This window comes from Apis mellifera, linkage group LG1, assembly GCF_003254395.2.
Source record: "Apis mellifera strain DH4 linkage group LG1, Amel_HAv3.1, whole genome shotgun sequence".
Classification (NCBI taxonomy): domain Eukaryota; kingdom Metazoa; phylum Arthropoda; class Insecta; order Hymenoptera; family Apidae; genus Apis; species Apis mellifera.
Genome location: NC_037638.1, coordinates 8,829,940 through 8,849,489, shown reverse-complemented (window position 1 = coordinate 8,849,489; position 19,550 = coordinate 8,829,940). Strand labels below are relative to the sequence as shown.

Sequence of the window (19,550 nt, the reverse complement as noted above, 5' to 3'; positions counted from 1 at the left end):
AAATATCGAGGAATTGACATCGGTTCGAGTAATTTACATGATTTTGTCGTGATACCGATGACAGCTTAATGCAATCCAGTATTCCTGTAACACGCTTAATTCGTTTTGTGCTGCATTGAAATCGTATTAAATGAAACCTGATGTAAATCTGAGGAATGTCAATAAAAACAAAGCGGGAAGATGGAAGCATTCGTGTTGTACGAGGATTTATTTAAGTTTATCAAGCATCGTACTACGAGTTACTTCTCTATTACGTTCTCAGAATATCGTGTTGTAAAAGGATTAACCTAGCAATTTTTTTTGGATTCTTCGTCATCGTGAAATATTTGAGAATTGTTTGAAAGTCACAGCGTGTATCGAGCCCTGGTCGCTAATTGATACCAGTCGTACAAGGTGGAAAGAAAAAAAAGAATATTGATTCAAGGATAATTTTGATAATGGTTTCCAGAGTAATTATAGGGATATTATAGCAAAGGGGATAAATTAATCGTTCCTTCTGTTAATTATCGATCAAAATTTCGCTCGTGTAATGACGCAGAAATGATCGATGTAAACGATATTTTATGATGAGTAATTTGGAAACTTGATATTATTAATAATGATGTCACGTTCTTCACACAAACATCGAAACGAGGGTTTCACTTTAGGTGAATGTGGAAAATTGGTGTAATAAAGAGGTATAAAATAAAGAAATAAAATATCGATAATGTTGTTGAATTAGTTAATGTACAATTAACCGTGTAATTCAAGTTGTACGTGGTTCATATTTGTGTTAAAAGTTTATATTATATTACAAATGAATGAACAATGCATACTTTATGTGTTTGTTCCTTATATTTATATTTGTTTAACTTTAGAAAAATATAATTTAGTCTCAAATTTCGTCACTTATTGCATTCAAGTATATTTTATAAATCAACAATTTTAATTATGAAAATTAATTGAACGTATTAGCAAGCTATGCACAATTTCTTAAATTGTTCGTTCAATTAAAATACATCATTGGATATCCTAGAAACTTTTGCGACGTTACAAAATATAATAGATGTACAAACATCTGGGATAAGTGATGAAATAATATCGAGAGTGTCTTTAATTCGTACAACGAACAAGATAAATTTGTCTTTGTCCTAAATTCAAAAACAAGAGTATTTAGCACGGAATATCTCGCAACGCAAGGGACCAAGTGTTGAGCAGAGAATGAACTTTGCGATCTGTGCCCGCTTGCATCTTGTAATTCACTCAACGTTCATTGACACGTTTTCTTAGTTGGATCAACGACCTACTGATTTCTACGCTTCTAACGCGTACACATCGAGCGTGCGGGCAATAACGATTAAACCAGCAAATTGTTCCGTTTGTTACACACGATATTGCCACGATACAGAGTTCTCTCAGCCAGTCTTTGTCTGCTTAGGCTTGGAATGAATTATAGATAACGATTTAAATTCTTTTCCTTTGTTCGTTGTCGTTCATTGTCGTAGACGTAGAATTGAAGAAGAAGAAGAAGACGACGAAGAAGAATAAATATAAAATATACAAAGGGATTACGAAAGTAGTCGTAAAAGTAGTTTTAAAAGCGGCCCAAGCTTTCTTCTCAAACGGTTCAATATGACACGGTGCTTGATTTGAAATGAAAAATTAAAAAAAAAAAAAAAAAAGAAAAAAAGGAAAGAAAGAAAGAAAGAAAAAAAGAAGAAAAAAAAAGGGAGAGAGAAAGTAGAAAAGAGGAAGGCAGAGTAAATAATTCAGCTTGACACGACTCGATTTTCGCCTCTATTCACGCCAACCGTGATTTTCAAAAGTTATTGACAATTAATGGACGGATTATGGGATTGGATCGACGTTCCTCTTCAAACTTACTTCAACGGTGGATGGACTGTCCAATAAAACAGGTGTACCGTTCTCGAAATGCTCAAAGAGCTACTTATCTACGTCAAAATTTTCAATATTACCAATGTTTGAAAATAATTCTTTAAGAATTTTATTTTCTAAATAATAATGAAACGATTATTTCGCACAGAGAGAGAATAAGAATAAACGAATCGACTATTGATACTTTGAAGAATACAAAGAATACACGAAAGATATATTTTCTGTGTATAATAATATATTAATTGTCTCGTCTATTTATACAACTTTTACTCGAAACAGTTGTATAACGGTACACGAGCGAAAAATTACGAGGAATCATTTCCCATTACGTTACTTTCAAACTATGATGTCTGACAATGCATGATCCACTTCCCCTTGCTTCCTCTCTCGCGCTAATTATACCGGGTGATCCTATCTTTATTTATACACCTTATCTTTTAATATGCACTATTACTTTGAATTCGAAAGATCTAACATCAAGATTACTCGTCCAAGATTAGTAGGATATCCATCTAACGGATCACTGTTTTACACGAACATCTTTGTGTATTTTCTTATGAACGACAAACATCTGATTTGAACCATTCGTTTAAAAACCGCTTTCTCATGAGACACGTTTACATCAATTCTAATTAACAGTATTTCTGATTAATAATCATTCCAAACTAAAGAATCAAGAACAGATATTACTCGAATTGGAGAAAAGAAATTTCAAAAATCTTCTGTTTCGTTGATATGAATGACGAATTATTTTGAGATCTTATAAAATCTTCTGACAATTGCTTCGAGTATTTTTTTTATCAACGATTCATTGATGATATTAGTTGAAGGTTAAAGAAGAATCGTACGTAAGAAGTCGCAGAAATCATCCATTTCTGATCACGTAACCGTGGCCATGTCACTTTTCCCGTATCGCGGGCAATTAATCGGCCAAGATTAAATTCCTTCGCATTGTTTCTTCGAGCCACCGATCCGGTAATTAGACGGTGAGTACCGGCCCAACGATAACCTGGTTGCCGGTCGTACATCACATAATCACTGTGCGTTTGACATTTATTATGGCGAACGCAACCACGATGCAGTCCACGGATAAGTTTCACGCACTCCTTGGGAAACGTTCGTACTATTTTTATTCATCTTTTCATTCATCCTTCTCGAGTCACAGGTGATTCTTTTTTTAAATTTGAATCGGTATTTTTGTTCGGAATATATTAAGTAGATATTCTTATTCTAGATTTACAGTTAATAGAATTAATTGATTGTTTGAAACAATTTGATTGAATGTGACGATTGTTGAAACGAAAGATGAAATCGTTACAATTTGTTTCATGTAATTCAATTTGAATATTTAAAAACAAAGATGTTTGGGTGTAATATGAATTAAATCTCTATTATATCCTTCTGATCTGTAAAGTGTAAATTTACATAAACGTTATGGACAAAGTATATTTTTAAGCCTTTAGCCTTAAAGAGGAAAATTTTAATTTCGAAATTCTGCGAGGAACGTGTGTGTTTGACAAACATATCGGTCACAATGTGTCCGTGAAAATCCCAAGAGATATCTAATTCAAAGGAAGGCTAATTAAAAAAGTGTAGTTCTTGAAAAGAGCGAATATTTTTGTCACGCGACACAAGTACAGAGATGCAGAGATATACCAGCTTTCTTCTGTTATTCGGAGTGGATGCCTCTGCAAATCTCTCATGCATTTTCATTCACGTTTTCAGACACGACACTGTGCACGATAACCTCTCGACTCCATTTTTCTTTTTTCTATCTTCACTGATATCGGCGTTTTGTGTTTTGTTTTTTTTTTTTCCTCTGATTCTTCGACTGATTAGCAGTTTTTTGTCCACCGTATTCTTTGGGATAATTATACCGATGTTTATACATATACGAGAAATTTAAATATACAAAAATTTACGGAATGAATTTGATATACAAAAATATTGAAAGCATAAATATTCAAAATATAATATTTTAATATTTAAAGGATTATTTTTTTATAATATATGTACATTTTTATTATATAGAAAACGAAAGAACAGAATATTAGCTTCTTTATTATAAAAAATTAACAATGGATAAACAACGAGTCTCGAAAGGATTAAATCTATCATTCACCCCAAGTCTTTATCTCGTGACGCGCACGCAAATAGACGAGAATCGACGTGGAGAATTGTTGACCTGTAGCTAAGGAGATCTAACATTAGTCTGTCAAACTCTCTGCGGCAGAGAGTTGGAAAGACCAAGGAAGAGGCGGAGGGTGGCGATGGATGGGGGTGGTTGGCTGGAAAAGCCGCGGGCTCTGCTGGCGTGTGCGGGACGGATACGTGCCTGGACTCCATTACAGCCTGGAACCACTCTTTTCTTCCGATAAAAATGAAAAAAACTGTCCTCCATCCCCTCTGCATCAGCCACCGTATCGGTAACTGCTTCGAGAACCGAGTCTATCAACCCCTCCTCGACCCTCATCTCGAGAACCATCCCTTTCTTCCCCTCCTTCTTATTCTTCCTTCCCCTCCCCCCCTTTCCCTCTCCTTTGCTGCCATAGCCACCTTTCGAGTCAGCTCTTCGAGATATGTCCACCAAGCTTGGACACATTCGCGGACTTGGCTTCGAATAGATCGACTCTACTCTGTGTGTGGCTGCACGTTTCCTGCCTTTCTTCTCTTCCACTCTTTTTTCCCTTTGGTTTCTTTCTCTCTTATCTCATATCGTCCTTTCTTCTTTATTTATTTATTCGCTTATTTATATTTGCTTTTCGCTTGTGCACCCTAATTTGCGATTAACTTTTTCTTTTCTCGTCTTGCTTAATATTTATATTTCTTGAACAAGGTTAATAATCTTTATAACACATTATTGAACTATCAAAAATAATAATATAATTGGATGATTATAAAGATTATTAATATAAAGATTGACAGAATGCATAAAATGTTTAAAGCGTATATGATCGATAAGAAACTTTAAATAGGGATTTATATTATTCTCAAATATAATGTATTTTTCATAAATATTTATCGACACCTCGATATCTCGCTTTCCTTCACAACGATTCGTAAAAAATCCTTCGTAATCTACTCTTTCTGCTCGAACATCGGAAGGCTGTCTTCCACGATTCTTCTCATCTCCACCTTGATTCCTTGACAAAAACCCATCCCACCCTTCCCCCAATAATATCGAAAACGGATAAGACGAGATAAGGCTGCGCTAAAATATTAAGATTCCGATTCACTGGCTGATCCGTTAGATAGCGTCAGCATCCACCCATCGCTGAGGATACCCTCTCGTTTCCTTTTTTTTTTTTTTTTTTATTTGCCCGTTATTAATCGCGAGTCCGGTCCCCCTCCTCCTCCCCCTCCTCGAGCGGCTTACGTCCTTTGTCGTGCTCTTCAGACGTCTGTGGAGGAACGTCCGGGGATTGCTTTCAAACACGTATCCACGTTTCAAGGATACGTGTATTCATCGTGTATCCCTCGACTCCCCTCCTTCCTTTATTTCCTTCTTACGTCTGATCCTTGTTTCCAGCCACGGTTTCGAGCGATATTCGCCGGGGTTGATTCCCCACGAATCCACGCGGCAGGATTTCCGCGTGCACCGGCAAAAGTGGATTTTCCTTTTCCTCTCCCCGACGACGAGGACGTCGATGCCGCGAATAAATCTCCATCCTCGACTTTTAAACGTTGCTTATCGTCTTACGCGCTTTGCCTCCCCCGTTTAAAATATCCTTATCCCCGCTGTTCGCCATTTTTCCTCCTCCCCCTCCTCTCGAGGGAGGAGGGAAGAAGAGGTGCGGTCTTGATGCCTCTTCTTGCTTGGGATCTCGAATTTTTTTTTTCTGTTTTCTTCCTCTCCTTCGCTTCGACGATCTTGTAATTTCGATCGATTTTGATCAAGGATTAGGATAATTTTTTTGAATTTTCTTCTTTTTCGATGCGCTGTATTTTTTGTATATTTGTTTGGATTTGTTTCACGTGGTGGATTATAGGATCGACAAGACGATGGTGCGTGTGTATGCACGAATAATCCAAGCATATTAAAAGTCGAAGGGATCACAATATAAAAAGAAAATAATACAAAAGTATATCCAAAACATTCGTTTCGAATCAATTTTTGCAAATGCATTAGATCAGAGAAAAAAATCAAAGATATTAGATTCGCCCTCCAATAAATTTTATATACATGATTGCAAATATAATTCTCATGTATCAACAACGCTACATATTTTATTGAACACGAATATCGTTTCTTTCCTCCAGGAGTGGAAACACAGTCACAATCTCCGGTCGCCTTTCTAAAACACGTCGGTTTCAGAACCTCGATAAATATCCACCCTTTCACGATCTCTCGACCGTGGATCATCGTCCCCGTTTTCTCGTCCCTCAGTTTCCAATTAAATACACCTATTTTCTCCGCTCGGAAGCCGGTTTCTTATCGGCGCGTCTTGAGATACGCTCGCGACGTCCCCAGACATGTTTCCAATAGAACGACGTTTCCCTCGCGATACGTACACGCGCTTTGTACACTATTCCCCTCTATTTTTCCCGATTTTCCTTTCTCTCTCTCTCTCCTCTACGTCCAATCTTGCTTCGATCGTCTCGAGAATCCCATTCGTGACTCGGAGGGAGGATAAATCGAACCAATTACCGTTTCGAGGTAATTGATTGAACCGTAGCGTCGTATTTGATAACGGAGAAATAATATTAGGAATATTTTAGATAGGAAGAATATTCAATGTGTATAAACACAGCTTTGTTTTTGTTTCCATTGTATCGATCGTTTGCGAAATATCGACGCGGACTTCCGAGAAGCGAATCATATCATCGACGATGTTGACAAACGATCGCCTCGTAAGAGGCACGCGCCCGATCCAAATCAGTTCCACGCGAGCCTCGTACACGATATAAATTACGATACTCTTCCTTCCTTCATTTTATTTCAATTCCAATTCCCTCCTTCGTTCAATCGCGTTTTCTAATACGCACTGCACTACGTACATACACGCACACACACACACACACACACACGGTTGAATCAACATCCACGGGAGTCAAATATTTTTTCGTTCCCCCCTCGGTGTGTCTATTTACCTTCGTCAACCGATCGATCGATAATTCAACCGGCCCCGTGGAATCCTTTCAAGAATCGCGACGGTATCGCAAATGGATCAAATTAGAAATTTACCGGGGAGCCGGGGCTTTACAAGACACATCCGATCGGTGGTAATAATTCAGTGTCGCCGCGAGCCGCCACGGGATAACTTCTCGCCGATAAATAATTCGCAGGATCTATCAATCGTTGCTCTTCAACGTCGCCGTTGCTTGCTGGACGATCGTACACACACCGAGCGTTACGATTTTATTTTGGTATCGTTGATCGACGTAACATGCGTATGGACGTGTCCAACGTCCTTTTCGACCAAGTATAGGCTTATTTGTTGATTGAAGGCCGGATGGAAATATTCGATAGGTTGTGGAAAATTATACGCTTCGAATTAAAGGTAAAACGTAAGAAAATAATCGAGATACTTTTTTTTTTTTTAGGTTCATTTCGGGATTCGATTGTTCAATTGCGAAACAGAAAAGGAGGAGAATAGTAAAGGATATTTTTCTTAAAAGTATTCTACGCAAATTTAAAATCAGAAATAGATTTTTCGAAATAGATAAGACTTCTGTGAGACTTTTGTGACTGATTGTATATATTTGGTGAACAGCATTTTGTGACATGGGTATCGGATATAACTTGAAGATCTCGGTGAGATCGGATGGGCTCCTTTTATATTTGTCCCTCTGAATATCTTGCTATGGGGTTTAGTACGTGATTGATAAATCCGGATGAGCCGAGCCGCCTGCCTTCAAACGAATTTCCTTTAATATCTTGCTCTCCGGATCGAGAAGAAAAGAGAGAGAAAAAGAAACAGAGAGAGAGAGAGAGGAATGGCGATGCAATTTCTCATCAGCCCCCGCGAGAATCGCTTTCTCTTCTAGGGGAGTAAATTAGAGAATCGTGTTACGAGGAATCGGCGCTGGCTAAGTGCTCTCTTCACGATTTATTTTCCAATTGAAACAGCTTCATCTGACTTTTTGAAATTCTTGTTTCAGAATGTTTGCGCGATCTCTGTTTCTGGGCAATGATTATGGATATAGTTTAAGTTTCGAGGAGAATTCTTGGGAACATAAGTGTTGGCAAAATTTATTCGTTTCGTATATACATGAGGAAGAATGATTTAAGAATGGACGGAAGAAGAAATTTATTGGTAATTTCTTGATACATTCTGTGTTACATATATGTTTGATTTTGTTAAAATTTACAAGAAAATGTAAGAGTAAATTCACCATTCATTTTTGTTGCTTCTTTAATCGTTTAACAATTTTCTTTGAAATTTGTTAAACATATAACACGCGTTCAAGGATATCCATAATATATTTCATATAATTCGAGAAGATTTCATTGAACCACTCATCAGAAAATATTAAAAATTGTATTGAATTTGGATTTCGTAGATCCATTATAATAAGATTACAAACTATTCGATAGAAAAATCCATTGAACGATAGATTATTCTATATTTAATATTTGCAACATTACCGTTGAACAGTTACTGTACTTATGGAATTATGGCAGTAGCTTTCGAAGAAGGGCATCCGAAGTTTGATGATCCGTAGGTCGTGAAAGGGGATAATGAAGGAAGGATGACGAAGTGCAACTTTCGAAACTGTTGTACACAGAATCGAAGCGGTGCACTGTGAGTAGATAATAATGGAAACCATTCTTATTGAATTATATATTTCAGGATTTACAGACGGAAAATTTATATTATTCAGGACATCTAGATTAGAAACAGAGCTTATTAGAAAATTTAATCATTTCCTCCCCTTTTTTTTATATATTTAAATCAGTCGATAAACGAAGCATCACGTTCCTTTTTTCTTTCTCTTTAAAAATATATACAAAATCAACATGATTCCTCGTCCACACTGAAAATACAAATACAAATATGAATAATCGTATTGCAGGTGTGTAAAAATAATCCCCTTCTCCTCCTATAATATTACATATTATAACTCTAAAACGATCGTTCAAATTGTAGGAGAAGCAGCGAGCGTGTGCACGCGTCTGGGCGGAAATAGCCGGTGGATCGAGGCCTTGGTATTAAATGGCCGCGTGCCGTTCGAATTCCTTTCATCGCGTACCGGTAAATCGCGAGCCGAGGCGTTTTTCGCGTCGCGTGAACTTATCGCGCAAAATCGCGAGGCGGTAACGAGGCGGGCCGCGGATGGATGCAGCTGCAACGCTGCGCCATCCGCATCCTCTTCCCCTCCCCTTCTCTCTCTCTCTCTCCCTCTTCGCCTCTCCCCCCCACGTAATTGGCAGTTCACGCGGCCATTCCGGTGGAAGCCGCACGCGCGCCGAGGTTTTTGAACTCGCGGCCAAAAGAATCCCGCGCGCGCGTTATGCGCGGGCAAACCAGACGCCGGAGGAGGAGGAGGGGGCGAAGGAACGCGACGAAGGAGAGGGACGAGAAGGAGACGCTTCCTCCGCGAGGATCGGGAGAATGGAGGGAGGGATGGCAGGAGGAAGAAGGTACGATAAAGATGTTTCCTCTCGCGCGTTCGCCGATAGTTTCCGTTATTTTTTTTTCCTTTCTTTCTTTCTTTCTTCTTCTTCTCCTTTTTTTTTGTTTTTAAGGAAAGGAAACGCAAGCGAGGGGTGTACCGCGGATTTCCAGCTGCAGATATGTAGTATCAATAGGAAAGGGGAGAAGAAGTAGCCAGGGGGACAATAGCCTTTTGTGAACGCGAAGAAATTGGGGAAATTTATTGCGGAGAATGATTTTCGGAGGTGATGATCTTTGGTTGGTTAGCGACTTTTTTCGGTTTCTTTTTTTTGGAGGTAAGAAAGATTGGAATTTTTCTTATGCAAGTTCTTATGGAGTTTGACGATGACAATGACGTTACGTAAATCTTTTGAATAAAAAGGAGGTTCTTATATCGAGTGATTCGAGTGGATCGACGATGATAATAACGTGGTTGAAAGTAAAAAAAGAAAAGGAAAAGGAAAGGAATTACACAAGAAAGCAAGGAAAGAATGGATGAAAGGAGAAGCTCTTCTTTGCCCGTTGCAAAGTTGAAGAGAAACTTTCTCTCTCTCTCTTCGAAAAATATACATTTGTCGGAATTAATCGCGCTAAAAGCTGCCGCCTCGGGTAATATCCTTAAACGACGTGTCTATCGAATTTTCATGAGGAACGGGGGGAGGGAAACGGCGGTAATGTATAAAGATTCGAGAAAATAAACAAAAGAACGAAAGAAGCACGAGAAACACGGAGACATCCAAAGAAGGGGGGGAAAGAAAGAGTTTTCTTCCCTCTTCGGTCATTCGTCGAAAGTGGCTACGACGACTAAAGTTCGCGACAGGCTAAGAGCTTCTCCACCCGTCCGGGCCAGGCATTCTAAGATTGAAATTAATTATTTCTACACTCTGCAGAGAGAGAGAGAGAGAGGGGATAGGCTGGAAAATTCGTCAGGTGCCACGATGACACGACGATTTCGCGTCTACGCTCAATGCGATTACCAAAAAGCGACTCTCTTCCGTTTTTTCTTTCTTTTTTTTGGATAGAGTTTCCATAGGTTTTTCCACTCCATTCACCCGTTTTATTCTGTTTTTTCGCACGAAAAGTCGTCGGCATTAAACGCCGTCCGGATGCAACTCTTCGAAATCACCGTGTTGTTCCCCCCTCCCCTCTCTCTTTCTCTCTCGACTGGTTTCGCAGGGGCCACCTGCGAATATTTCGACGGAGATTAACGCGATGGAATTTTAGACCGTTTAATCGGCGGCCTCCACCTCCCTCCCCCCCTCTTCTGTCGCTCCAGGAGACGTTCCTCCTGGTTAATTTTCAGAGGTGGGTCGGAAACGGGTGGATAGAGCGCTCTAGGTTGAACGAGTTTTGTGTACATAATTTAGTTTTGATTGGGGATGGAGGTCTTGGGGATTTGGGTTTGAGTGGCGTGGACCTGCTTGTTTTTGACGAGACGAAGTTGAAGCTCTATATAACCGTATGCTCTTTCGCGTTAGATCGTAAGTAGTCGTTCCGAAATAATTTTAATAGAAGAATAAAATAACACTCGATACCGTGTATATCTTTAATTTATCGATCGTTTTCTTTTTCTTTTAATTATAGTTTCGATTAATTTCCTTTACGATTTTCGAACAGCAAGTACAATTTTCAACCCCAATCTTAATTCTCGCTGCAACAATTTTTGAAACGTGACGATCCAAATTGGACGAAGAATGTTTCATAGAATAAACAAAGAAATAAATGGGAAATTATCAAGATGGTCCAAGAATCCATAAACGGTATCGACACATTACCTTTTCCCAAGATTTATCCAATTTTCAACGAGGGAGGCAAGAGACGACCTTCATGATTCCATGATTTCGTGGACCGCCATGGAAATTATCGCGATACGTATTAAATCACCGATCGAGAAAATTCGCCAATCTTTCTCCACCCCTCCTCGAGAAAGAGACATCCTCCCCTCGTTCCAGGGTTAATTCGCGCTAGTCTATTACGGGGAGGATTCTTCCGTTGCGGCGAATAACATTTCGATGATCGATCGCCGATCGCGGTTAAGAGGCGTATTAATTGGGCCGTCGATCGATACCTCTAATTACCGGTGCGCGCCGCGCTGATTAATTACCACCGACCGGCCACGGCTGCTAACCAAACCGAGATCGATGCCCGTTCTCCGCCTATTCTCTTTAATTCGACTCGATCGAGTGATTATTTTACCCACCTGCACCACGCGTGTCCCCCTTTCCCTCCTTTCTTCTTCTTCTTCTTTTTCTTCTCTGCTTTCGGTTCTCGCGTTAACGAAGAGGAAGAGATACGAAGGGAGAGGGAGATTTCGATTCCGTGGATTTGGAAGGATTGTTAAGTTTTCTTCTTTTTAAGATCCCACTTGTTCTTCGTGCGAATGATTGATTGTGACATACGATTTTTCTTGTGGCTATTTTAAAAAAAATCTCTTTCTCTTTTTCGTTTTCTTAAAAATCTCGAAGTCGTCGTTCGAGGGAAGAAGGAAGGAAAAGAATCGAAATGAAGAGGAATAAAAGAAGAGGATAAAATCAAATAAGAAGACGAATTCCATTCGAAACTCCATCTCTTCTTTAACGTCCATTTAATTTCGATATATTTCGCCAGCTCTCCGGCAAAACGGATTTCGCGAGATTGCAAGATAAATGATCGATGGGACACGCGAGCTCAAGCTGACATGCGCGCACGCAAAGAAGAGGAATGGAAATAGGAATAGAAGAAAGGGGGGCACGTGGCGCGTTAATGGAAAAAACAGAGTCGCAATTTGCGAATCGCCATCACGATTCGGGATTCCTCGCTCGTGCTCGTGATCCACTCTTTTGTATTTTGGAACGTGACTCAGGATGGGTTCATTAGCATGAACTACTCACTCCCGCCACGCGCCATTTCGAGAAACTGCGTCGTCGTTCAAAGCGCCGACAGGACAATAAATGATTCGGCATAATTTTCGATGTTGTGTTGTGTCTGCATTTTGTTGATGCCCCCGTTGATGCGTCAATTCGATTATTCGAGCTGTTTTCCCGCCGAACGTTCTCGAACGTAAACCGATATTTTTTTTACGAAACCTTTAATGCTCCGCTCTTTTTTGGAATAGATTTTTGGAACAATGTTCAGGTATTTAATTACAGTTCCTTGCTTCCTTTCGATTCGTTCTGAAATTATTATTTGGATCGTTTCAATTTGCTTTTCGATTTTAAAATTTATCAATCTTTAATTGATGGATTAATCTGTATATATTTTTTTAAAACTTGAATTAGGTAATTTATTAATTAATGACTAATAATTGGAATTCGATATAAATATTAGATCGATGCACATGAAATTGCCACGAAAGTTGTTTAAATTTTAACAAAATATTTTGACTGATTAAACGCATCGTTAAATAATATTTATCGCGCTTTAATTCTTGATGTTGCTCGAATTATTACAATAACAAATTATACGTTGGCAAAATTATATGTGTTGCATAACAATTTAAAAAAATAACAAATCCATTAACAAAATCATCAATTAAAGATATTGATCCTGATAATCTTACCGTTCGATAAACGAGATACAATTCCTGTTACTTTCAATGAACAAATATCAAACGTTTCAATAATCCAACAATTTATGTTCAATTAATAACAAAATTACGTTTATTTGATATATACAACGTACATTCTTGTACGAAAGAACAGCAGCTAGCAATCGAAAGAGAACACGTTCCCTCTTTTTTTTCCCCAAATTGCCATACATCAAAAGCCCTTTTTTGCTGTTCTCTTGCTTCTTTTCTTCTTCTTCTTCTTCTTCTTCTTCTTCTTCTTCTTTCCCTGACTTGCTCGTCGCATCCGGTGATCAGGGATAAGAACAAAGTTTGCCACGAGGACGAGCATTTTGCCACGATTTCCCGACAATTTGGAGCGATTTCACGTTCAGCAGGAGCCCCTCCGTCGCGCTACGTCGATTACGCGTTTACAGGTAATTTACTGTTTAACGACAGCCCCATGCCTGCCCATGGTTGCTCAAGGACTCGACGCCGATTTAATTAGCGTTATCGCACCCTCGTCACGGTTGTCCTTACCTCGCAAAATCTTGCACTTCGCAAGGATTTCGCCACTGGCCTTTACGACGACGGGCTGCCTAACCAGCGGAACGATCGGCGTACAGGCAAATTATTATATGAATTTCGTATGCGACCAGAGCCGTCCCCGGCGAGTTTTTAACGTCTAAAAATCGCAACGAAAAGAGGAGAGGAGATATCGATCGAAATTGGCGAACGTCGGTTTCTTTTAATTGCGAGGAAAAGAAAGAAAAGGAGGAAGGAAAGAGAAGGGACGGAAGGGAGGGCGGAAATCCGTTGATCGTATTTCGATTTCGCCCTCTTTTGGAACATCTCCACCACATGTGTGCACAATTAACCAAGATTGTCTGCGATCTGATATGTAAATCCATCGAATGAAACACCCTTAGAAACTTCTTTTATGAATTTTGATTTCGAGGTCGTATTTTTTCTCTCTCTCTCTTTTATTTTTTTTTTTCGTTGAGGAAGAAGAGCAAGCTTTTGAATTATTGCAACCGAGTAAACTCTTCAGATTTTTAGATATCTGTGGATTCCACGATCTTCTTAATCATCAACGACTTCTTTCGATTTTCAAAGAACTAATTATGAATCGTTAATTATGACCACTCGATCTTCGAATGATCTTGGAGTAATCGATCTCTTCAACGTTTCTCCACGATTCTTCACGCGATTCTCTAATTTACATTCATAAATTTTTAACTATTAATTCGGAGAGAAAATTTTCATCGAAAGATAATTTTTCAAATTTTTCAAATCGACGGGGAAATAACAATATTTTTAACACGTATTTTTCGCTCCATTCGGTTTATTCTCGCGCGTATTACTTTTGTCGTAAGTATGGTAGATGGTAGATTACGGGCGCACATAAGTAAGCACAACACAAGCCGACTAAAATCAAGCGAAGGAAAGAAGGTGGTGGAGAAGTGGAAGAGGTTCGAGATGGGAGAGATTTAACCTTCCAGAGATCCTGGAAATTATGTGAAGACGTATATACACACAGGTTCCCTCTGGTATTGCGAACATTTGTCACCGCCATCTTCGAACTGTCGACTTTCAAGGCTGCTCAACGGAGAAATTTCATCCATGGGATTTATCCTGTCCCCACGTGGTGCACTCGCATTATTTACACGCACGTTTCATCCACCGTGGAAAAGAAGAAATTCGCAAGTTCACGCGATTTAATGTTAATTTGACGATTGACACGCGACAAAGCCCAAACATTTGTCTCGAGAATCCTTGCTTTAATGGGACGAGACATTCTTTCCATCTGGAAATTCTTCCATCAATTATTCGTTCGTAACACGTGTAGAATTATTGAATCTAATAATCTTCTTGTCTCGATGTCGGAATCCGATCGATGATTTATCGAAACGATGTCGCCATCCATAAATCATCCACTTGCTAATTTTAAAAGCTTGTTAATCTATTAACGATCGACGTTAATTTATTTTAATATCGCCTGGATTTCATTATTAAATCGTACAGCTTTATAAGATTTGAAAATAATGAAACAACTATGATAAATCCACTTCTTATTTATCAAGAAATTTTATTTCAAATCACGTCGTGAATTATCCACCAATCCCAATACATTTTTCAATTCATAATACATCGCAATGCTACTCGACAATTGAAACGAAGCTCCTTCAAACTCTTCTTCTCCACATTTTATCTTCCCTGTGATATCCTCAATTTTTAAATCACGACGACAAACTTGCCCGAATTTCCTTCTCCTTCTCTCGATCCCGATTCTCTTCGATGATCGATAATCAACAATTCGATGAATCCTATAAATAAAATAAAAAATCCTCGTATGAAATTTGAAATTAGAACGGTGCGAATAAGAGGAAAAGGTTAACGACAAACGTTTTCGCTCACCCCTTCGCGTTCCGCAAGGGATTCCTCGAATTTCCCCGCCAATATCGCGCCAACGTCGCGCTCGCATCCGGTGGCATCCGCGAGGTGCCACGTGTTTCGCGCAAAACGTGAACCCCGAAGTTCATTAGCACCGCCACGCGCCAATAGCCAGGGCCGTTGCACGCTGGCGCCGAATGGCGCGCCGTGCCGCGCGCGATGAAAGGGATCACCGGCGTAAGAAAGAATTCTTTCCGGCGTTTGCACGTGCGTCCGCCGCGGAAGGGAGAATTCACGCTCATCAAATTCTTTTCGTCGCGAATATTGCCCCCGTCTTTTCCCCTCCCTCTTCGTCTCTTCGTCTCTTCATCTCTTTCCAGCGAGGTGGAGTGGTTGCGGGATCGAAAAAGCGGTCGGTTTTTGTTGTTTTTCCTTCTTTCTTTCTTTCTTACAGAAAGAGAAATTTCGAGAAGAGTAAAGAGTGGTTTTATACGTAAGATGGTGTTGCGTTTCGTGGGATAATAGGTTTGGAATTTTGAAAAGAGGGAAGTATTGGACGAGGCGTGAGAGTTCTTCTGTAATACTTTCTATTATAGTCTTTGAGTAGGTATAATTTTTCATGGTGAAATTCTTCTAGCCGATCCATTTATTTTTGAATAACAAGTATATACGAAAATTGACGTTGAGTTTATGATTCTGTACAATTTCTGGATAAAATTAGCTGGATATTCCATTCCAATGGTACGTATTAGATATCGTTTATGAAATTCGAACTCGATGAAGAACGATGAACCATCGATTGAACGTATATACATCTATATTTATATATTTTTCTCTTATCGCGTATACGATACATATACGTGCGACGTATCAGCGGGCAACGTGATAATCGACCTCGCGTTTCAGCATTACGCGTAGCGAAGCATGTTGCCCATTTTTCGACGTTCAATCGATAGTCACGCGATCGTGGCCGCAGCCTTCCTCCCTGAGAACGTGCCGCTCTCATTTCCAAAGGTCGATCGCCTTGTTCCAACGTTTGACGCAGCTCGGTGTCCTTCTCGGTTGAAAATAAAAACGATGACCGTGTATAAAAAGGCCGGGGAACGTGGCGGAAAGTTTTCGTAACCGGATCTGAACGCGATGCGTGCCGCTAAATTTAACGTCCCCTCCTTCCGTAAAGCAACACCAATTAACCCGCGTCTCCCTCTCTTCATTTTCTTTCTTTTCTTCCTTCTTTACAGCTCGAGGAATGCGAGACGTCGGAGGATGCGCCGATCAAGGTATGGAATCGACCGTCATTAAAGAAAAGACGAATTTTTAACTTGTTTCGAAGGTAGGAATGGTGCTCAAGTTGGAATTGTGGAATTTACTATAATTTTATTCCACGATGTCAATCAAGTTTCTAATAATTTTATCCTTTAAAGCAATTTCAACTTTAAATCCCAATTTCTTCGTTCATCTTTATTATTAGAGACGTAGGTTCAATTACAATTCTTTCCAAATTGTTCAAGAATATATCAATATCAAATTTCCAATCAAATATTTTCCATTCATGAAAGTATCCATTCTAGTAGAGATTGGGAACACGAGGAAGAACAAGCGCGCCGCTATAATCGCATCCCATTCACGGCCAAAGAAGGGGTGTCTTTCCATCGATCGGCCTATCATTCTCCCTTGCGAGAAAAATCGGCCGCGTAAAAATATCTTGCAGTTACGACCCAGTTCCCCCCGCCCGCCCGTCGTTCGAGATTGCATCCGCGCACGGTCCTCTTCCGCAATATCGTCGTTCCGCCCGTTTTATATTAAATATCCGACTGTGCTCGATCCTCGGCCGAGGAGGACTCGCGCCCGTTCGAATGCAATTACCGGCGCATCGATGCTGGAAACTAGGCCATCCCCTATAACCACTTCTCCCCGCGGGGGTGCGCCAGTCGGATGGGGGAGAGGAGGAAGAGTCGCGCTTCTCAACGAGGGGGACAGTTTAAACGGGATTTGCCCGACAACTACATAAATTGCCGCTAATGTTTTCCTTTTTTTTTTTCTAGGAAAAGTGAAGAGGGGATTATACATCGATAACAGGAATTTTAGAGAAACAGGGATTATCTCTTAATACGTTCTAACGAAATGTTGAATAATATTTCAGATACTTGATGTTTGTTTCCCACGATAATTATCTCATCGTTGGCTTAAGAATGTATATTTTCGTTCTATTTCCGTGACGAAGTAACAGCGGTGATTTCAGTTTACGTTCATTTCTCTTACATTCAACAACTTTTCTTCGTTACAAGTATAAACCACTCGCTTATTATTTTTCAGGGAATATTTTAAACATACGGGATCCACCTCGATTACGTCACCCACCCATAAAACGTTACACGGGGAAGATAAGCATCGAAACGAGTTATCGTCCCGAGTTAGACGCTTCGCATATATCCGGGCCCCCGATTTTGGCCCCCTCTCCGAAGTATCTCTCTCTTCCCAACTCCCTCCCCCTCCCCCGCTTGGGCCTTCAATTACGGGCGGCGGCGGCGACGCTCTCACCCCTTGCGACAGGAAACGCGGGCCCTGACGTAAAGTATGACGCGCGGAGTAATTTTAATTACGCGATGCAGCAGCCCTGAATTGTTGCTACCGGGAGCTTCAGACATATTGGACTAATTCACGTCATTCGGGCGACACTTATTAAACCCGGGAATGCCGTCAGCCTTAATCCTCCTGTAGAATGCAAGATGAGCTTGGCGCGTTAAGGGGATGGAGGAGGGGGTTGAAGGAGAAGGAGGGTGGTTGGAGCGCCGGCGAGAGAGCGCCGGAGGAGGACGTGATAATCTCTGAGGCGAGTCCTGGGGAACTTTCCCAAGAGTCCTTCGCCCTCCCCCCTTCCACTCTACTTTCGAATAATAGAGCCGCTAGTTTCGCTCGCTGTTGGAAAGCCGTTCCACCCGATTTTTCCTTCGTATTTCGATCGTCTCTTCTTCCTCTCGTTCTCCTATTTTCGGGTAATAGAGCCCCAATCGTTGTTGGATCATTCTTGTTGATTTTGAAATTGAATTAAGACACGGATTTTTAAATTACATTTATAACAAACATTTCGAAATACGAATTTTATCGTAAATGGTTCTTTTTCTAGCTTCTCAGCTTCGTTTAAAAAGGTGTAACGCGAGATACTTCGAGTGAAACGAAGAAGATATCCTCGTTCCCCGATCACTGGAGGATCAACTCCAGTTGTAGTCAGGCAAGGTGTATCGAGTTAAAAGGGACAGCGAAAGGGCCGTGGAAAAGAGCGTAACGATTGCTCCGCTCTTTTGGGAGCCGCGGGCGGGCGAAGGCGAGACAAAACGTTGAGCGATATAATCGTTGAATAATAATCGGTGCGTGCGTCGTTATCGGGCGAGCATAACGAGCGCTATCGTTAAGTTTTAATGAGCGCTAGCCCTAAATTAATATAACGATCCGTCCGCGGACCGTGACGAGCCGACGGCCCGCGTCCAAGTCCCGTGACGTGACACGATGGCCACACCACCGTGACGACATTCCCTCCGCGGGCCAACCGTTGTATCCCTCCGTTTTCCATCAATGCCCGACAATTGTCGCGATTACGTGTAAATTATTAATCGATCGCATTATCGTTCGACGCTTCCTCGACATCGACGTGATTCGGTGGGCCAATTTTCTTTTCGATTGGAAAATTTTTTTGAGGAGAACGATTGTTGCGCTCCACTTTTAATTCCAATTGGTCACGATTTTTGTTGAAACTTTTGATGGAATCGGTTTTCTAAGTTTTCTACGACAATTGTCGCGATTACGTGTAAATTATTAATCGATCGCATTATCGTTCGACGCTTCCTCGACATCGATGTGATTCGGCGGGCCGATTTTCTTTTCGATTGGAAAATTTTTTTGAGGAGAACGATACATTGTTGCGCTCCACTTTTAATTCCAATTGGTCACGATTTTTGTTGAAACTTTTGATGGAATCGGTTTTCTAAGTTTTCTACGATAATTATCGCGATTACGTGTAAATTATTAATCGATCGCATTATCGTTCGACGCTTCCTCGACATCGATGTGATTCGGCGGGCCGATTTTCTTTTCGATTGGAAAATTTTTTTGAGGAGAACGATACATTGTTGCGCTCCACTTTTAATTCCAATTGGTCACGA

At 40.4% G+C, this 19,550-nt stretch overlaps 1 protein-coding gene across 1 annotated transcript in view; it reads left to right on the top strand.

The window, feature by feature from the left end:
• Positions 1-19,550, top strand: part of LOC410732 (3-phosphoinositide-dependent protein kinase 1) — a 468,203-nt gene that overhangs the window by 153,650 nt on the left and 295,003 nt on the right. The gene's annotated exons all lie outside the window — the stretch shown is intronic.